This window comes from Capricornis sumatraensis, chromosome 1 (assembly GCF_032405125.1).
Source record: "Capricornis sumatraensis isolate serow.1 chromosome 1, serow.2, whole genome shotgun sequence".
Lineage (NCBI taxonomy): Eukaryota > Metazoa > Chordata > Mammalia > Artiodactyla > Bovidae > Capricornis > Capricornis sumatraensis.
Window position 1 is genome coordinate 130,051,690 of NC_091069.1, and position 20,346 is coordinate 130,072,035.

A 20,346-nucleotide genomic window follows, 5' to 3' on the forward strand; every position below is an offset into this window, starting at 1 on the left:
AATTCAGGAGACTCAGGATCAGTCCCTGGCTTGGGAAGATTCTTCTGAAGGAGAAAAGGCAACTCGCTCCAGTATTCTTGCCTGAACAATCCCCATGGACAGAGTAGGCGGGTTACAGTCCATGAGGTTGCAAAAGAGTCAGACATGATTGAGCGACTAAGCACGCAAGCACACACATAGTAATATAGCTGAGCATTCTAGAATACCATATACAAATATGTGTATTAATTACATGAAATGTGTATCTAAATATTAGTCTGAAATTACTACAGAACGGTCTATTCAAGCTAAGTGGTTTTTGTTTTGTTTTGTTGCTAATATTCTGTCACCATGGATCTAGAGAACAGGGCTTGTCACTATCTAGAGGAATGAAAAGTGGATCACCAGTCTATGGAGAACTATTCTTAGGCCTGGAAACCTGCTAGAATTTGCCCTGTTGAGTTTTAAACTAACTTGGGGTAAATGACCCCTTTTTATTTTCCTTCCATTATTTTCTGGAATTGTGATGTCTAACCAATTCATGTTTCTCAATTGTAATTTAGAAGTCAATAATTTCTTCCAGGCTTCCTATGTGGTGCTGGTTTGATCCCTGGGTCGGGAAAATCCCCTGGAGAAGGAGCTGAAAGCCACTCCATTATTCTCACCTGTTTAGTCCCTTGGACAGAGGAACTTGGCAAGCTACAGTCCATAGAGTCACACTTGTCAGATGTGACTGAGGTGACTTAGCATACAACTGCTTTCCAATTTCATGGGTCCACAAAGGGACAGGAAATTTTTTCTACATTAGATCATAGCCAGAGTCACACACATACCTGACTCAGGTGATTTAGATTAGAGTTTGGGTTTAGAGTTGATGCTGGAATGGGTTAAGACTTTTGGAGATGTCAGGATGTCATGAAACCATTTTGCAGGTGGGCAGGACTTCACTTTTGAGGTGCAAAGAGTGGGTGGGCAGATTCATGTCCCCAAAAGTTATGATGGCTCCTAACTCCCAATATCTGTGAATGTGACCTTGTTTGGAAATGAATTGTTGTCGATATAATCAAGTTTAAAAGAGATCATACAGGATTAGCAGGATGGGCCCTAATCCAGTGATCTGTGTCTTTACAAGAGAAAGGGAAGGGGAGGCACATGGGTGTGATGCTCAAGATTGCCAGTGACCACCAGAAGCCAGAAAAGGCACAAGAACATGCCTCCCTAGGGTTTTCAGCAGGCCTGTGGTCCTGTCAACACCCAGGTGTCAGACTCTAGCTTCTATAGCTTTGAGAGTATAAAATCCTGTTGTTGTAATCCACCCAATTTGTGGTAATTTGTTACGGCAGCCTTAGGAAACTAACAGATTTTTGTAGTCCATTAAAAGTTAGTATTGAACAAACTATTTTATTTTTTATTGTAAAAAAAAAAAAAGTCAACGAAAGAGACATGAAAATTTAAAGCAACCCTCAGGATATCTTTCTAAATTTGGAACATTTGAACTTGTAACTTTTTCTGTGTTTATAACTTGTCACATGTGTTTAGAGAGAAAATTCAAAAAATTAACATTGCCTTTCTTAGCATCAAATCATGTATGAGGTATTTCATGGAACTCATTAGTATAGCTATTGCTGTTTATATTTTTAGGGCTATTAACTGAATTAGAGGTATTAAAAAGAATGGTGTGGTGAAATGTTGACAAGATCTGTATTAACTGAATAGACAGTAAAAGTTTTTCATGGACTTGACATAGAGGATTTAAAAAGTGGAAGATGAAAGGGGAGAATAAAGACATCAAGGAAGGGACCACATTTTAGTTATAAGATGAATGGGTTGTACATTTCATACTATGTCAGTGAACATTAAGGAAATCAACCTAGTATAGTTAATTATCTGCCCTATTTGATTAATGTTAATCACCAATTCAAGTAATTCAGATTCTCAATTAATGTTTTTGTTCTAGTTAATTGGGACTCACTATTAATTAAGAATGGAACTAGAGAATTTATTTAATTTTATTTCTTTGCTCATATTTTAATATTCTTTTTTTCTAGGCATGTATTTATTTATATTTTATATAGATAAAATGTTTCAAGGTGTAAAAACCTGAAAACATGCATTGTGATAATTAATCCTATGTACCCTTCTACATGTGAAAATATCTGCTTTGATGGTATGTATAATTATGTCAGATTTTGTCCTTATCTTGGATTTTCTCATATAATCTCACCTTCTTCTATAAATAGGTACATCTAACTTGCAAAGTGAAATACATTTTGTGAGTCTATTTCTATATGCTGCCATATATAAAGGTCATATATTAGCAAGGTATATGATACTTCAAAGGACAGAATCTTGGAGGTTCTTGCAAGTAATTGGTGAATTTGAATAGTGAATTTGAATACTTTCCTGTTCTCCTCTAAGTATAATCATTGCCTCCTTTGGAAGGAGAGCTGTTTCCCTCCCCCTGTGCCATGCTGTGTGCTGTGCTCAGTTGTGTCCAGTTTTTTTGTAACCCATGGACTGTAGCCCATCCGTCTTCTCTGTTCATGGAATTTCCCTCTGCCCACTCCTCTGTCAATTGCTGGAGCACTGGACCAAATACGGCTTCCCTGACCACTAGATCACTGGTTCTCAACACAGGCTGCAGAGTGGTTCTCAACACAGGCTGCAGAGGAGAATCAATTGAAGAGATTTTGCAAAATAGGAATGTCATTGTGCAAGTAATCTGTTAGCAATTCTTCTGTTTCTTAATAACCTCTGAAAATCTTGCAAATGACAACACTTAGTGTAGATTTTATATTTGTGACTCTTGGTATAGAAGAGAGAACCATATTTCCTTCTTAAAACTGTTAGAAATTAGAGGTTCAATTTTTTTAAAGAAGAGAGATGCAAGATTAAAACTTCTCTGACTTATACATAGTACTAACATTGACTAGATAAGTCCATAAGAAATAGAAAATGACTAGATAATGTAAGATTTGATAGAGAAAATATACCCATTAGTGTACATAATATATTTTTCCTCTATATACATCATTTTATGAAAGTTAAATTACCAAAGTCTAATTTCTTAGTTGTCACATGCATTTGTTAATAGAATAGCACTTCAGTCATTTGAAATTGAACATGCTATTGTTCTTCTAAGGTTTATATAATTAATAATTAGAAAGCAGTAACATTTACAGCATTTTAAATCTTTAAGTAGATGAATGATAGTGAAATTTAATTAATCACTTTAATTAAAGGAGCCATTAGTTGTACTTCTTTGAAGCAAATGAATTAAACCTCCTACACATAAATAATATAAATCTAAAATATCCATAAATTTTTATTTTGAAATTATTTTTATACTGAACTTGTTCAAGAGCATCTATGTTACCTAGAGTTCACTGGAACCTATCAATGAGCCCAGCTATAGTTGCCACCTGTTTTGATTTTTCTCCTTCACATGTTTTATCTGAACATCACATTTAAAATCATTCGGTAGAAATTGAATTTCTACAAAGCAAATCCCAAGCAAGCTATATCACAGCATCCCTCCCATTGAAGATACACGTGTTGTTAATTTTTAAAATTTCACATTTTCCTGATGCCTGAAGATCTCCTAAAACAGACTGTGAGTGGCTCACCCAGGTGACCAGGTGATGAGGTTGGTCCCTGCCACAAGGGCCCTTCAAGCCTCCCCTTGACTGTGACCTAGTGACATGTGAATGCACCAAGGACATCCCATTAAACCTTTACTTGTATGCCCCACCCAACACCTCCCTCACACCAGCTCCTGCCAAAAAATGAACAAACATTTGCTCACCACCTCCCATGCCCTTCCAGTGCCACGCTTGCCTGGCTGACTCAGTCCTCCCGTGCTCCTTCCATATGACCCCTTATATAGCGACCATGCTTCCCTCTTCTAGGACCTATAATATAATAAAGTTCTTTCACTTTCGAACACCTGTCTATGGTGTTACATTTGGCACAAGACTGATCATCAAAACCTTCATTTTTAAGTAATATAATGGTTTCTCATAACAGTATATGAAAAAAAATAACAGTATACATAAACAACTTGATATGAATCTTGGATAAACTGAACATTTCACATGGCATATAGGAAGATCTGCTTCATTGACTACGCTAAAGCCTTTGACTGTGGGGGTCACAACAAGCTGTAAAATTCTTAAAGAGATGGGAATACCAGACTACCTTACCTGCCTCCTTAGAAACCTGTATGCTGATCAAGAAGCAGCAGTTAGAACCAGACATGGAATAACAGACTGGTTCAAAATCAGGAAGGGAGCATGCCAAGGCTGTATATCATCACCCTGACTATTTAACTTACATGCAGAGGACATCATATGAAATACTGGGCTGGATGAAGCACAAGCTGGAATCAAGATTGCCAGAAGAAATATCAATCACCTCAGATATGCAGATGACACCACCCTAATGGCAGAGAGAAGAGAAACTAGAGTTTTCTTGATGAAGGTAAAAGAGGAGAGTGAAAAAACTGGCTTAAAACTCAACATTCAAAACAACTAAGATCATGGCATCCAGTCCCATCCTTTCATGGCAAAAAGATGGGGAAAATATGGAAACAGTGACAGACTATTTTCTTGGCTCCAAAATCACTGTGTATAATGAATGGGGCCATGAAATTAAAAGACTCTTGCTCCTTGGAAGAAAAGCTGTGACAAACCTAGACAGCATATTAAAAAGCAGAGACATAACTTTACTGACAAAGGTCCATAGAGTCAAAGCTATGGTTTTTCCAGTAGTCATATATGGATGCGAGGGTTTGACCATATTGATGTCTCTTTGCTGATAGACAAAGAATGGGTGCTTTTGAACTGTGATGCTGGAAAAGAGCCTTGAGAGTCCATTGGACAACAAGGAGATCAAACCAGTCAATCCTAAAGGAAATAAACCCTGAATATTCACTGGGAGGATTGATGCTGAAGCTGAAGCTCCATTACTTTGGCGACCTGATGGGAAGACCCTGATTCTGGGAAAGATTGAGGGCAGGAAGAGAAAGGGGCAACAAAGCATGATTTGGTTGGATGATATCATCCACTCAGTGGACATGAATTTGAGAAAACTCTAGAAGAGAGTTAAGGACAGGGAAGCATGGTGTCCTGCAATCCATTGAGTCACAAAGAGTTGGACACAACTGAGCAACTGAACAACAACATAGAAAGATGAGGACTTCCCAGGTGGTGCTAGTGGTAAAGAACCCGCCTGCCAATGCAGGAGATAAAGAGATGCAGATTCGATCACTGAGTCAGGAAGATCCCCTGAAGGAGGGAGTGGCAACCCACTCCAATATAATTGCCTGGAGAATCCCATGGACATAGGATCCTGGTGGGCTACAGTATATAGGGTTGCAAAAAGACGGCCACAACTGAAGACTTAGCACACACACATAGGAAGATAAACACTTCTTCCTTTGCTTCCTTACCTTTACATATAGACCACTAAATTCTAGGAATGACTTAATCATCTCAAATGTATTGGTCAATTATTTATAATAAATGACCAATAAATGAATAAATGGGATAGTTAATAAAAATAAATAACTACTGAGCATCTTTTTCAGGTCAGTGTGATTTTAGGAGGATACAGGAATAAATGAAAGAGATAAGACTACCTATGAATGATTAAGCCTATACCACCCAAATATAGAATGAAACAGGCACAGAAAAAAAGACGGTGTGGCAGGAGGATATGAATGTGAAATAAAGTGATTATATTATAGGGGTTGGAGAAGGCAATGGCACCCCACTCCAGTACCCTTGCCTGGAAAATTCCATGGACCGAGGAGCCTGGTAGACTGCAGTCCATGGGGTCATGAAGAGTCAGACACGACTGAGCGAATTTACTTTCACTTTTCACTTTCATGCATTGGAGAAGGAAATGGCAACCCACTCCAGTGTTCTTGCCTGAAGAATCCCAGGGACGGGGAATCTGGTGGGCTGCCGTCTATGGGGTCGCACAGAGTTGGACACGACTGAAGCGACTTAGCAGCATTATAGGGGTAAGCTTGGCCAAAATATTCAGGTATTTCCGACGCAGTGCTTGGGATGGTTTACAGATATTCTTAGACAGTGATTTCCTCCCAAATGTTGGGACTGAGATGAGATTAACAACATACCTTATAGGGATCCCGTTAGCCTTGTGTAACCTTTGGTAACCTGAACCGGCTGGAGACTTGAAGTCCAGTTTCCTTTGACCTCAAGGAACCCTATTATTTTTCCCAGGATGCAACACAGATATTATCATTCTCTGTGTGTAGTGTAATAACAAGATCTCTTAGAAGTACCAAGTAAAGCCTTTTTGACCATCTTAAGGAGTTTGGATATCATTCTCACTGACATGTAAAGCCATAGAAATGCTGCAAGCAACGGAATAAAATAATCCTGATTTATGTTGTTGAAAGATCTCACTTTCTGCTTTTTGAAAGGAGACTGGGGAAGAGTAAAAAGCATGAACAACAACAATAAAAATGAAAGCAGGGGGACTAGTTAGGACCCTTTCAGAGTAACCTATTCCAGGATCTTTAGAAGAATGTGGCCCACAGACCAGTAGTTTCAGCATCACCTGTGAACTGGTGAGAAACGTAAATATTCAGCCCAGTCTCCTCCACTAGACTTCCACTACTCTTGGGTGTCACAAAACCTCCAGGTGACTGTGATGCTCACTAAATTTTGAAAACCATTGCTTTAATCTACAAATGATGGCTTGAGTGAAATGGTAGCTATAGATATGGAGAAAACTGAGTAGAGTTGGTGGGGTATTTTGAAATGGGGCCAACATTTAATACAGCAGTATCAAAATGCTTACCATAACAATGCTCTAATTCCAAAATATACTAAGTAATTTTATTTAGCAGGAAAAAAAAAAAGTGATCTGGCATCACTTAGTATATTGTGTTGGCCAAAAAGTTCATTTGGGTTTTTCTGTAAGATGGTATGGAAAAATCCTAGTGAACTTTTAGGCCAACTCAACATATGTATATATGCATATATTGTATATAATATACATGAATATTTGCACGTGTTTTTATATATATGTGTGTATATACATATTATATACCTATATAATATACACTCATACATGTGTACACACATACACACTTTATTTTAAAAGTCATCTTGATTGAATTGGGTCGAGATGGATAGATCTAATATAGAATTACTACTTTGTGTTGCTGCTGCTGCTGCTAAGTCACTTCTGTCATGTCCGACTCTGTGCGACCCCAGAGATGGCAGCCCACCAGGCTCCCCCATCCCTGGGATTCTCCAGGCAAGAACACTGGAGTGGGTTGCCATTTCCTTCTCCAATGAATGAAAGTGAAAAGTGAAAGTGAAGTCGTTCAGTTGTGTCCGACCCTCGGTGACCCCATGGACTGCAGCCTTCCAGGCTCCTCCATCCCTGGGATTTTCCAGGCAGGAGTACTGGAATGAGACTTTGTGTTGAGACCATATCAAAATTCTCTTGACATGGTTCTATTATAATTCTTGATAGTACATAATCTGTGGTTTCATTTGAATACTTAATGGGAGCATGCTAACCAATTAAAGGGAACTTCTTGGGAGGAGCTATGATCTCTATCTGATCAAAAATGCAAACTAAATTATTTAATTTTCATAGCAGAACTTGAGCTTTGACACTTAAATGTAGCCTCTTATTAACGAATGGTTTATGTAAAGTGTATGTATATAGTGACCTCAGCCTCAAATAAGGAGCTACCTGTTTCTTATGAAAAGTGACAAATGCATGGTCTTTATAGGAAATGCTTCAGATTCTTAAGAAAGCTGCATAACAGTCTGGTTGCAGATTGTTAGAGAAGGCATTCTGATAATGAGAGCTATGGACAGGGCTTTGAAGGAAATCTGGGCTGAGTAACATGAAGGAAGTCAAGGCTCACAGTGAGAAGAGCAGTTGTAGAGAAGGGAGGGTTACATAGAATCATAGTGCAGTCAGGCAGAGCACACAGTCCATTCTAGATGAACCACTGTGCTTTTGTAAGGGAGTGATAAGGACAAGATTGAGCTGTTAGTCTGGAACTGTAGTTTCAAAGGGACTGCTAGGTTAACATGTCCTGGGAAGCCTTTAAAATTGTCTTATTGAGGATTTTCACGATGAGCCATTGTATTGAGTACATCCTTTAATATTGATATTTAAGACTGAAATAGAAGACTGAAGAGTGTTGGAGACATCTAGAATAATCCAGGTATGCTATGATTTCGATGAAAGGAGAAAAAAGGACAGATACCAATTGGTTGCAATTGAGTAGAAAGAACATTGTATTGGGAAAGAACTCTTTGAGGACAGAGGAGATGTCTTGCTCTTTCTTTATATACTTCACCTAAATCAGCTTTACTTACATAGGAAGTATTAATAATAAGTCAACACGTGGAATTTTGACTCTAGAATTGTCCAAAATTACTGTGAAATTAATAAGTATTAGTGTTTTCTTAAATCATATTTTATCACTTTTTATTTTTTATAAAATTTTCTCATCTAAATATATATAGTGAGAGGTTGGCTTCTGTTGTGATTTGGGGCTTTTTTTTTTTTTTTAACTCTCACTGATAGAGTCTACAAAACTTTAAAACGTCATCATTTAAAAGTCCATCCTAAAGGAAATCAGTCCTGAATATTCATTGGAAGGACTGATGCTAAAGCTGAAACTCCAATACTTTGGCCACCTCATGTGAAGAACTGACTCATTTGAAAAGACCCTGATACTGGGAAAGATTGAAGGCAGGAGGAGAAGGGGAGGACAGAGGATGAGATGGTTGGATGGCATCACCGACTTGATGGACATGAGTTTGAGTAAACTCAGGAGCTGATGATGGATAGGGAGGCCTGGCATGCTGCAGTCCATGGGGTCGCAAAGAGTCAGTCATGACTGAGCGACTGAACTGAGCTGAACTGAAAAGGCAAAGTTATTTCCTCTGTATGAGATAAGCAAAGCTATTTTAATATGTAAGTAATTCTTTTTTTAGTGAAACCTTAGCCCTTACAAAGACAGTAGACTTGAGAAGATATTTCCACAGCAGAACAAAATCTCTGCTCATTCAAGCAAGGTTGGTTAATGGGATTTTTAAAGGAAGAAATCTACCAGTAACACGTAGTTTACATTTCATTTACGGCATTCTTTCAGTACTGAGATTCTGCATTTTCTATTTCCTACTCACAAGTATATGCTATCATTGTTCTGAAATTTACTTTCTTATCCATACACACACACACACACACACACACACACACACACACAACATAGACTTCTCAGAGTGTTAAAGGCATTGAATAAATAAAAAGACAAAATGGAAAACCAAATAAACAAGGGAAGACCAAGAATTGTGCAAACTAAAGATGGTGTCAAAGTCATTAATAAACACATTCACATTCACTGCAAAAAATACTTACTGAGCAGTTACTATGTGCTGGCACGTTCTAGTGCTAAAGATACAACAGAGAACAGAACTAAGCCCATGCCCTCAGAGGGCTCATATATGTATATACTAGATATTTTACAAAATAAGCTGCACTGGATCAAACTCTTGACTTGGAGAATTTTTTTTTTTTTTTTTTGCTTTAAGTTCATGCTCATTTACATTATAATGTGAATACAGTAGCCTGTTTAACACCTTACCTTTAAATCTTGGGAGAAGATGAAAGATATTTTTTTGCACATAACATTCAACTGTATTCCTGAAACAAAATGGTGTGGGATAAAAAAGCTCATTTGCAGATTGTTGCTAATTGTGTCTCTTACATATATTTTGTTTTGTGCAGTGTGAATGAGAGTGGTAAAAAATAATTATACATTTCAGAGAGGGGAAAAAAAAATACTGCCTGGGTGCTATAAAATGTAATGGCCTTTTCTTTTATAATGTTTTATCGTTGGCTCCAATGAATTAGGGCAACTTTCATGGCAGTATTGTGAATAATTAAACCTTCACATGTGAAGCAAAGTGGGAAGAGATTACAATCCTATTTAAAGGACAAATAAAATATTTTAGCAAAACAAGTGCTGATTACTACTCTGAAATACTATCATAATAGTCATTGAAATATTCTTTTTTTTCCCCCCTAAATGGCTCTGGAACATTTGGGACATTTTTTCTCCTTTTTAACGTGATTAGAAAATGATCTTGGTTAATACATTTCCTTATTGCCAAAAGTAGCCATCATTTTATAAAGTCACTTTCCAAAACAGCTCTTCAATAGCCATGTTTCAACCAGTTGCTTATGGATATTATGGTCTACATGTTTGCGTTCCCCAGAGTTGACATGTTGACACCCTAACCCCTAATGAAAGGGTATTAAGACATAGGACTAGTGGGAGGTAGTTATGCCATGAAGGTGGACACCTGTGATGGAATTAGTGTCTTCGTAAAAGGGAGAAAGCTATCTCCCTTTCTGCCATGTGATGATACAAGAAGATGATGACTGTTTACAAACCAGGAAGGGGACCTTCATCAACAACTCAATTTGACCGGACATGATCTTAGATTTCCTAGTCTCCAGAACTGTGAAAATTTTCTTTGTGACAGCAGCCTGAATGAAAGCCACGTTCAGGTCCTATGCGTTGGCTACTAAAAACACAACTGCCCTCTTAAGACACTTGCCCGAGGCCAAAGGAGAGCCCATGTGCCACAGTGGGAAACTTACAGCTCTCCCTCAGCCCCTGGAGGGGAGCAGCCTCACCCACACCCTGCAGTGTTAGGTACAAAACACTAGCCTCCTTACCTCCACGTGAATTCATTCAATTTAGGAGCTAGAACTTCCTTGGACAGAGAAGCCTGGTGGGTTGCAGTCCATGGGGTTGCTAAGAGTCAGACACGACTGAGTGACTTCACTTTCGCTTTTCACTTTCATGCATTGGAGAAGGAGATGGCAACCCACTCCAGTGTTCTTGCCTGGAGAACCCCAGGGACGGGGGAGCCTGGTGGGCTGCCGTCTATAAGGTCGCACAGAGTTGGACACGACTGAAGCGACTTAGCAGCAGCAGCAGCAGCAGCAGCAGCAGAACTTCCTTGTGAAATCAGGCTAATCTCCAGCCAAACTTAAGCTTCTGTTTCTCAGTTCTCTCTCTTATGTGTCCTTCTTGCCCCTTCTCTCAAGAGCACCCCCATAAATAAGTTGCTGGAAAGAATTTCTCACTCTTTTTTTTTAACATTTATTTGTTTGGCTGCATTGGACCTTAATCGTGTTGTTTGGGATCTTTCATTGCAGCAGAGACTCTAGTTACATCGTATCCTTTGTATCCTTTGCGTGCATGCTCAGTCGTTCTGACTCTTCCAGTCCTCATGGACTATCGTCCACCAGGCCCCTCTGTCCATAGGGTTTTCTAGGCAAGAATACTGGGGTGGGTTTTCATTTTCTCTGCCAGAGGATCGTCTCAACCCAGGGATGAACCTGCATCTCTTGTGTCTCCTGCATTGAGCAAGCAGATTCTTAACCAACTGTGCCACCTGGGAAGCAGTTTCTCTGAGGAGTGTGGGAGGATCTTAATTCCCAGACCATGGATCTAACCCACATTCCCTGCACTGCAACGTGGGTTCTTAACCATTGGACCACCGGGGAAGTTCCTGGAACAAGAATTCCTATCTCAGGTTCTGCTCCTGTGAAACCCAATCCAAGATACCTATATTTACACAGGGGGTTAAGTTGGTGCATAAGAAGATTCCACTGCTTCTAGGCCTTTCCTGGCTTTTAAGTCTGCAAACACAGCTGATTCTTAAAACATCTCACAAACTAAGGACAATTCTTGGGGGTTCCTCATTCCCTTAGTTTGCAATTTGCTCCCGAGTCACTTGCTTAACCTTTTCACTTGCACCTCTGGAGACACATTATGAAACTGACTTCCACGTCCTTTTCGGCCCCTTTTGGCCCTCACATTTTCCTGTGTATTGAACACAGCTTTCAGCTTGTTCAGCAAAGCCAGGCATTGTGCTCACAGGTGTTCTGTTGCTGCCCCCTGCCCTACAGCCTTGCCTCAACTCTCCAGGGGAGTATGGGGTGGAGAAGGAGGGGCATGAGGTCAGGAGGTGTTTTGTTGTGCTGTGCTAGAGTGCAAGGAAATAGAAAACAAGGGAATGGATCCTTCATGATCAGTTCATGGAGAGGTTACAAAATAATGAAATTAACCTACAGAGAAAACACAGTAGTATCCCAAGCCTGGGAATCAGCCGCGATAGCTCTGAGCATTTATCAGGGAGACCCCCACTCTTGGATCATTAAGCCAAGGGTTGGATTGAGGAAGATAAAAACTACAGAAGCTCAGGAGACACAGAAAGTCATGGAGAGTCATCAGTGGAAGCTGCACTTGTAGGCAGGATGCTTTGTGGGTGAGAAAAACAGTGTTTACTATTTCACCTGTTGTTTGCCTCCTTACAGCCAGATTATCGAGATTATATCTCTCCTTTATTTGATTACTTGGGGGAAATTTATTTAGAGAACAAAGATAATAGTATTAGCTTTTCCTGTTTAGTAGATAAAAAGCTCTCAGAACTAGTAACTGATTAAAATGAAATGGACCACTATTTTGTGTGCCTACTCATATAGTAAAGATATTGTGCATTAGCAAGTTAGACAAGATACAACTTTTTTTTTTTAATTTAGGGGGAAGGAGTCCTCAGGGAGGGGTTTGGGTAAGAAATCTGATTCTACTATCAGATTATAGTAATAACAGTAAATAGTAGCTAAATATTATGTATTTACTCTGTCAGGCACTGTTTTAGGCATTGTACATATTATATCTTACTGAATTCATAAACCAAAACTGTGAAACAAGTATTATTAGTTTTTCTGATTTACTTAGAAACAAAACAACTGAAGAACAGAGAGATCAAGTTGACATAACTAATAAGAGATGAAACCAGGAATAGAACTTGAGAGGTTACTCAGAAGATGTAGCAAAGGCTAGCTAGCTGTCTTGAGGATCACTTTTTCTTTTCTCTCTCGGGGAAGGAAAAATTTAGCTGAAGCTCAGAGTGATCGTATTACTAGGATCTGGCACTCAGAGTTGCTGTGTGTGGCTTCTGTGTCTGTGATGAAAGGGAAGGAGCATTCCCACCCACTCCCCATGGCCTAGAATATGGATGGAATCATTGTGCTGAAATACTTGTTTGGGCCCAAAAGCTGGAAACCATGCATGAGGACAGCCGAGGAGATAAATAAAAGAAACCCAATTTCCTGAGCATTGTGGATCTTTATTACTAGCCTGGACTCTCCAGACTTTTAGATGAAAACACACACACGCGCGCGCGCACACACACACACACACGCACACACACACACACACACACACACAAGTGTCTGTTTTGTTTGAGCCACAGTTTTGAAGGACTCTTTTTTAAGCAGTCTAGCTTATATAGTAATTAATTCAGAGAAGCAACATAATATATTCAAGGAAGCATTGGACTGAGCATCAGGAAACCAGAAAGCTGGAATCTTGTGCTAACTCTAAAAGTTTGATTATAGACAAATTATGGAATTAGGGGTAAAATGAATGAGTTAGAATAGATTTAACAGAAAGTCCCTTCTCTTGGCAAAATGCTATAAAAATAACTTTACAAGATGAATAAAAAAATATTCAGACAATACATTTAATCAGTTTGGGAAATTTTAATGGATTATAATAATATGACTTCTATATCTAGATAAGTATGAGACTAATATCATCTTTTGAAAATAGCTCAAGCAGAATTGATTCTGTTATTACAGAATCAATTTGTGAATGTTTTCAAATTTTATATAATCACCAATGAAATTAAACATACTAGGTAAATATTGTCACTCACATGATAAGACATCTTCTTTGGAAAAGCTTTTAATTTAAAACTTGCTCTTGTAAAACCTGAAAAACAGTTCATCACTAGGTTATTTTTAATCTGTATCTATCATATCTATTGCACATATTCTAAAATGTACATAATATTTTCTATACTGAAAAAATCAACGTTTTCAAAATATTGATTGAGAGAGTTCACCAAAATGTAAACCTTGAGAGGTCGGGGTCCAATACCTATTTCAGTCACTTGTGTATCCCGTATGTGCCCTAGCAAGCCTGGGATATTGTAGAAATCCCTCATGTGTTTGTTGACTGAGTGGATGAATGAATTTAACTACTGTACTGTGACAGATGTTTAATCTCAACTGTTGATGAAACCTACCCACAGTGAAAGTTTCTTGGGAAAATGATCCTAAAATATAGCATTCATCTTGTTTAAAAGGCATTTCCCTTTGGCCATATAATAATTAATTTATTTAAAATTATTTGGATTTTTTTTATGTTTTATGTCTATTTCTTATAATCACCAAGCTTTAAACTTAACGTTCCATTCTCGTCTTCCTGTATCATTTCGGACTGAAAAATTTTTTTTCTCCTGAAAAGGCTCAGAAGTTCATGCTGAGTCCTTCATCTGCCTAATATATCGAATTTTCTAAATTGTTCTCTTCTCTTTAGTTATCCCTTTGAGTAAGATGTCCAACTGCTTACTTTATTTTGCTAAATGATGCTTGCTCCCTGCAATGCTAATGTGGCTTAACTGCCACATTCTGTTACTTTTAGAAAAATCTTTTAGGAGTGAATGCATCCACGTGATTCTGTCTTCATGACCACTGCTCCAATCAAAGCCACCATGCTTTCTTCCCAGGACAATTGCAGTCTCTTAATTGATAGTCTCACAGATAAGTCATACTTCAAGAGTCTGATACTACTGTTGGCTCATTTCCATTCTGTCAACCATGCTAAACTGTTATGTTCTAGAAAACGTTCCCTCTTTATAAAAGAAGTGGAGAATTGGGATAGTTTCAATAAATCTTAATACCCATATTAAGCAAACAAGAGAACTTAATCTTATGAAAGGTACATGTAAATGCTTTTTATTTTTATGTGTGTTGTATATTGCATAGTTATATAGCAATAACATGAAGAGACCAGTTGAAAAAAATAAAAATAAATATGTCTTACATGTATTTTATTAGTAGGAAACTTTTTTTCCAAACAAGAAAAACAAATTTTTAACTCTTTAGGAAATCGTGAAATTGACTCCTGTTTCCTGCATATGAACTCACAAGAGTAACCCTTTCAACAGCTGTGAATCAGTAAATGAAATATTGACTGAGTTACGTGTCATTTAATTTACAATGATTTCTGCGCTTTTCAAGTGCTAGGCAAGGCACAGGGTATAATTCAACTGCAACCTTTCTTGTAATTTGCAGACACAAGACAAGTTACAATTTAACTGGACCACAGAAAGTTTAATGCAGGTTTTGAAAACTGTTCAGTAAATAAATGTCATGGCATGGACAGCTAGTTACTCAGCATTTTTCTTCCTTACCAGTTTTTTCCTGCATCTTAGTTAAAATTCAGTGTTAAATGTTTCATGCATGTTTATTCCATTTTGATTTATAGTTCTTGCATGGACACATAGCTTGTAATGAATTTGTTCACTTCACCAATAAAAAGTTATGTTTAGGAAGTAGTTTACCATTCCCTAGAAGACGTGATAAATTCTAGTTCTATTTCCTGCTGTGCACATTATTTTCCACCTAATTAAGAAAAGTTTATTTTAAGGAAAAAATTGGGGGATGCTAAACTCTAGACTAAAATATCTACTTCTCTAATCAATCTTAATTAGCTGCTGTGTAGAAGTTCTGATGGCTCCTATATTAGCTCTATTTCTTTTTTGCAGAGCTGAACTATATAACTTTCTTTAGAGTTGAACAGATTTTCAGCCAAATTTTAAATTTCGTTTTACTGAAATTTGAACGTGTCCTATTAGGAGTACGGTATGAGTTGGATGGCCCTGGAAATTCTTATATTCCATCTTATATATAAATCACCAAACTTGGAACAGAACTGTGATGCTCAAGGGTTGCCTGGAGAACAGTCAAAGTAAAGTGATTTTACATTATCAGAGAGAGGCTTTCAGGTGCTCCAGATTTCAATTTCTGATACATCATCATGTCGGTTATTTGCTATATGTATAATTTATACATTTCTGCATATTTCTATGCATCCATCTACTTAGTGGCTCATCATGGCCACCTAGAACCATCCTTTCCCTTTCCTCTTTTTTAGGTGTATATCTGTTTAACTGCCACATTCTGTTTCTTTTAGCAATAAAATCTGTTAGGAGTGAATGCATCCACGTGACTCTGTCTTCACGGCCACTGTTCCGATCAAAACCATCATGCTTTCTTCCCAGGACAATTGCAGTCTCTTAATTAAAAGTCTCTTAATTGACCTCCCCACATTCATTCTCCATCCAATAAATAGACTTTGTTATTGAAAACATAAATCATGATAACCTCTTCTTAAATATCATCAAAATTTTAACATTCTAAATAAATAAAATCCAGATTTCTTATTATTCAAGTCCATCTCCCACAACTGTGCAACTATCCTATTTATGTTCTATGCTTAGATACATCACTTTGATTCCTTAAGTAAAATGAGGTGTTTTGTTTTTTGTTCTTATTGTTTTTAAATCTCAGGACTTCTAGTCAGGATGATTAATTGACTCTAATGTTCTTTCCTCCAGTCTTGATATGCCTGACTGTTACCCAATCTTCAAATCTTAATCTAAATTTTATTTCCTGAGAGATTCTTCCCAGGGCCCCACAGTCTAACAGAATCTTCCAATCATTCATTTTCCTATTCTGTTTAACTATATTTAAGCTCTGTTCAGTTCAGTTCAGTCGCTCAACTGTGTCAGACTCCTTGCCACCTGACGAATTGCAGCATGCCAGGCCTCCCTGTCCATCACCAACTCCCAGAGTTCACTCAGACTCACGTCCATCGAGTCAGTATGCCATCCAGCCATGTCATCCTCTGTCGTCCCCTTTTCCTACTGCCCCCAGTCCCTCCCAGCATCAGAGTCTTTTCCAATGAGTCAACTCTTCGTATGAGGTGGCCAAATTACTGGAGTTTCAGCTTTAGCATCATTCCTTCCAAAGAACACCCAGGGCTGATCTCCTTCAGAATGGACTGGATCTCCTTGCAGTCCAAGGGACTCTCAAGAGTCTTCTCCAACACCATAGTTCAAAGACATCAATTCTTAGGCACTCAGCTTTCTTCACAGTCAAACTCTCACATCTATACATAACCACAGGAAAAACCACAGCCTTGACTAAACGGACCTTTGTTGGCAAAGTAATGTCTCTGCTTTTGAATATACTATCTAGGTCGGTCATAACTTTTCTTCCAAGGAGGAAGTGTCCTTTAATTTCATGGACCTTTGTTGGCGAAGTAATGTCTCTGCTTTTCGATATGCTATCTAGGTTGGTCATAACTTTCCTTCCAAGGAGTAAGAATCTTTTAATTTCATGGCTGCAATAACCATCTGCAGTGATTTTGGAGCCCAAAAGAATAAAGTCGGACACTGTTTCCTCTGTTTCCCCATCTATTTCCCATGAAGTGATGGGACCAGATGCCATGATCTTCGTTTTCTGAATGTTGAACTTTAAGCCAACTTTTTCACTCTCCTCTTTCACTCTCATCAAGAGGCTTTTTAGTTCCTCTTCACTTTCTGCCATAAGGGTGGTGTCATCTGCATATGTGAGGTTATTGATATTTCTCCCGGCAATCTTGACTCCAGCTTGTGCTTCTTCCAACCCAGCGTTTCTCATGATGTACTCTGCATATAAGTTAAATAAGCAGGGTGAGAATATACAGCCTTGACATACTCCTTTTCCTATTTGGAACCAGTCTGCTGTTCAATGCCTAGTTCTAACTGCTGCTTCCTGACCTGCATATATGTTTCTCAAGAGGCAGGTCAGGTGGTCTGGTATGCCCATCTCTGTTAACCTTCCCCAAATACCTTTTTATTAAAATTAAAGTTAATGTATTAGAACTTACTGCTGTTAGAGAGAACACAATCGTGGTAGAGTTCTTACAGTGCCTCAGAAGTAGGGAGTCAAAATTGATATTTACATAGTTTGTGGCTCTTGACTTAAGTGGCTTAAGATGAGTTTTTCAAGATACACAGTAGATTGGACATGGAAGGAGGTTTATGACCTAACAGTATGTGTAATATTGGTAGGAAAGCAAAGGTTTTGAGTAAAGAGAATTTTAATAGTTAAATTGTTTATGATAACAGAACTTGTTTACTCAGGTGAGCAGAATGCTAACATTAATAAATGAATCTGCAGGATTTGCCCGAAGCAAAGAATAAAGTTAGTTATTATTTTACAGTCTTACCTTTTCCCTAGCAAAAATTTCCTGGTACAAGCAACATAGTTATGTTGACACAGGTGGTTTCAATTATTAGTGCTACCTAGCACATCATGTTTGATGAAGGTAGTCACAGTTTTTCTACAGAAAAATACTACTATACTACAGAAAATTATTTTACTCTATCTTCTGCAAGAGAGACGAAAAGGGGAAAAAAACAGTCCTAAAATATATTTGACTAAGAGGAAAGATGAATGAAAAAGAGGATATTTGATAAAACAGGCTTTCTAATGTTAGGCCACTAGTTCTCAACAGATGGTTTGAACAATATTGATTCTAAGGAAGCTTCAGGATATTATGTTAAATTCCATCTTCAAATGCATTGGAAAACAATGAGTTAATTAATGTTAGACAGGAGCTCCCTTCTCTGCAAGGCATCTCAGAGCCTTTAGTACATTAAGGTACTTCTGAATTTCCAACAGTGGTATGACACACGAAAAATTTGTCTTGTGTACATTGGGGAGGGTCCCCTGAGACCAGTGAATAATGAAGTTCACTTAAAGAAATAGTGTTATACACTAACAAAATTATATAATACTTAGAATTTATATAGTTACACTTGTTTTTTACCTTCAAAATCATGTGTGAGTAAGAAAAATCACGACTAGAAATGTTTGAAGTTGCACATCAGGATGTAAGTAATATTCTATAAGGATTACTTGGTGAATTTGGGGGAACAAATAGAATACCTAGTTGTGAATAGTCTTCACATTTTGTTTCATTATTGTGCACTGAAATTAGATTTGTGTAAATTGATTCTTTTTCATTGTGGAGCTAAAATCATATTATGATTGAAATTTTAAAATGTATCATATTTTGAGGGACATTTCAGGAGTAAACAGCCAGTGTTGCCTATAGAAGAATTTGAGTTTGGCATATTTACATAACACTTACCATGGAACCCATCTGACATGTTCTAACTCTGCTTTTTCTGAGGAATCTAGTCTTAGGCAAATAACACCCCTGTCCTTTAGATAACTTATGAATGAAGTGGATGATATAAATTTGTTCTGAAAATAAAATAAAGTGACAAATCTGGTAAAGCCCTTGAAACAATACTTTGCTGTTGCTAAGTCACTTCAGTCGTGTCCGACTCTGTGGGACCCCATAGACGGCAGCCCACCAGGCTCCCCCATCCCTGGGATTCTCCAGGCAAGAACACTGGAGTGGGTTGCCATTTCCTTCTCCAATGCATGAAAGGGAAAAATGAAAGTGAAGTCGCTCAGTCGTGTCCGACTCTTCGTGACCCCATGGACTGCAGCCTACCAGGCTCCTCCACCCATGGGATTTTCCAGGCAAGAGTACTGGAGTGGGTTGCCATTGCCTTCTCTAGTTCTCAGTATTAAGTAAATGCTAACTGTTGTTTCTAAAAGCGTACAAAGTTTTCAAAAGTTTACTTTTAAACTTCTCACCATTTTCTCCAATGAATTTTGATAATATTTTCATTATTTAATTATATACATGGGTCAAAGCCTAGTATTTCAAAACACCATAATGTATGTCATTTTCAAACCTAGACTCCAGATGGTTAAAAACAAACCTAAATTTTTATACCAATAATTCACCTGGATTATCAGAGCTTTTAAAATTCAAGAAACTATAAATGTAGTTGGATACTTATGCTTCTATCCACATGCAGCCTCAGCCTTTAGACATATTCTTTCCTGACTGATTGTAACTGAACACAATATGATGACTGAAGAAAAGAGCTCTTATCAGTGGCATCCGTTCTACCCCCACAGCATTTTGATTAAGTTGCTGGTGTCTAAACATCATCTATAATTGTATTCTTGTAACTGAAGATAGATGACCAAATTTGTCATCAGGCCACAAGAGTTATTAACTGGTGTTGTGCTCATAATTTCCAAAGTGACATTAAAAAACAATCTACTTACTGATAGTTAAGGGAGGGAGTGAAAAAGACATGAAATGGAAGAGGCAGGTGCCAGGCAAGAGAGGAGGCAGTTTCCTTTGCCAGGGAACAGCTGTAGATCTAGGCAAGAAGGGGGGGAAAAGGCACATTCATGCCCTGGATGAAATTAGTATAAATCTACAGCTATACCCAGATGGTGTGATTTCACAACTTTCATTTTATAACACTTGGTTTTGTGGCAAAATGG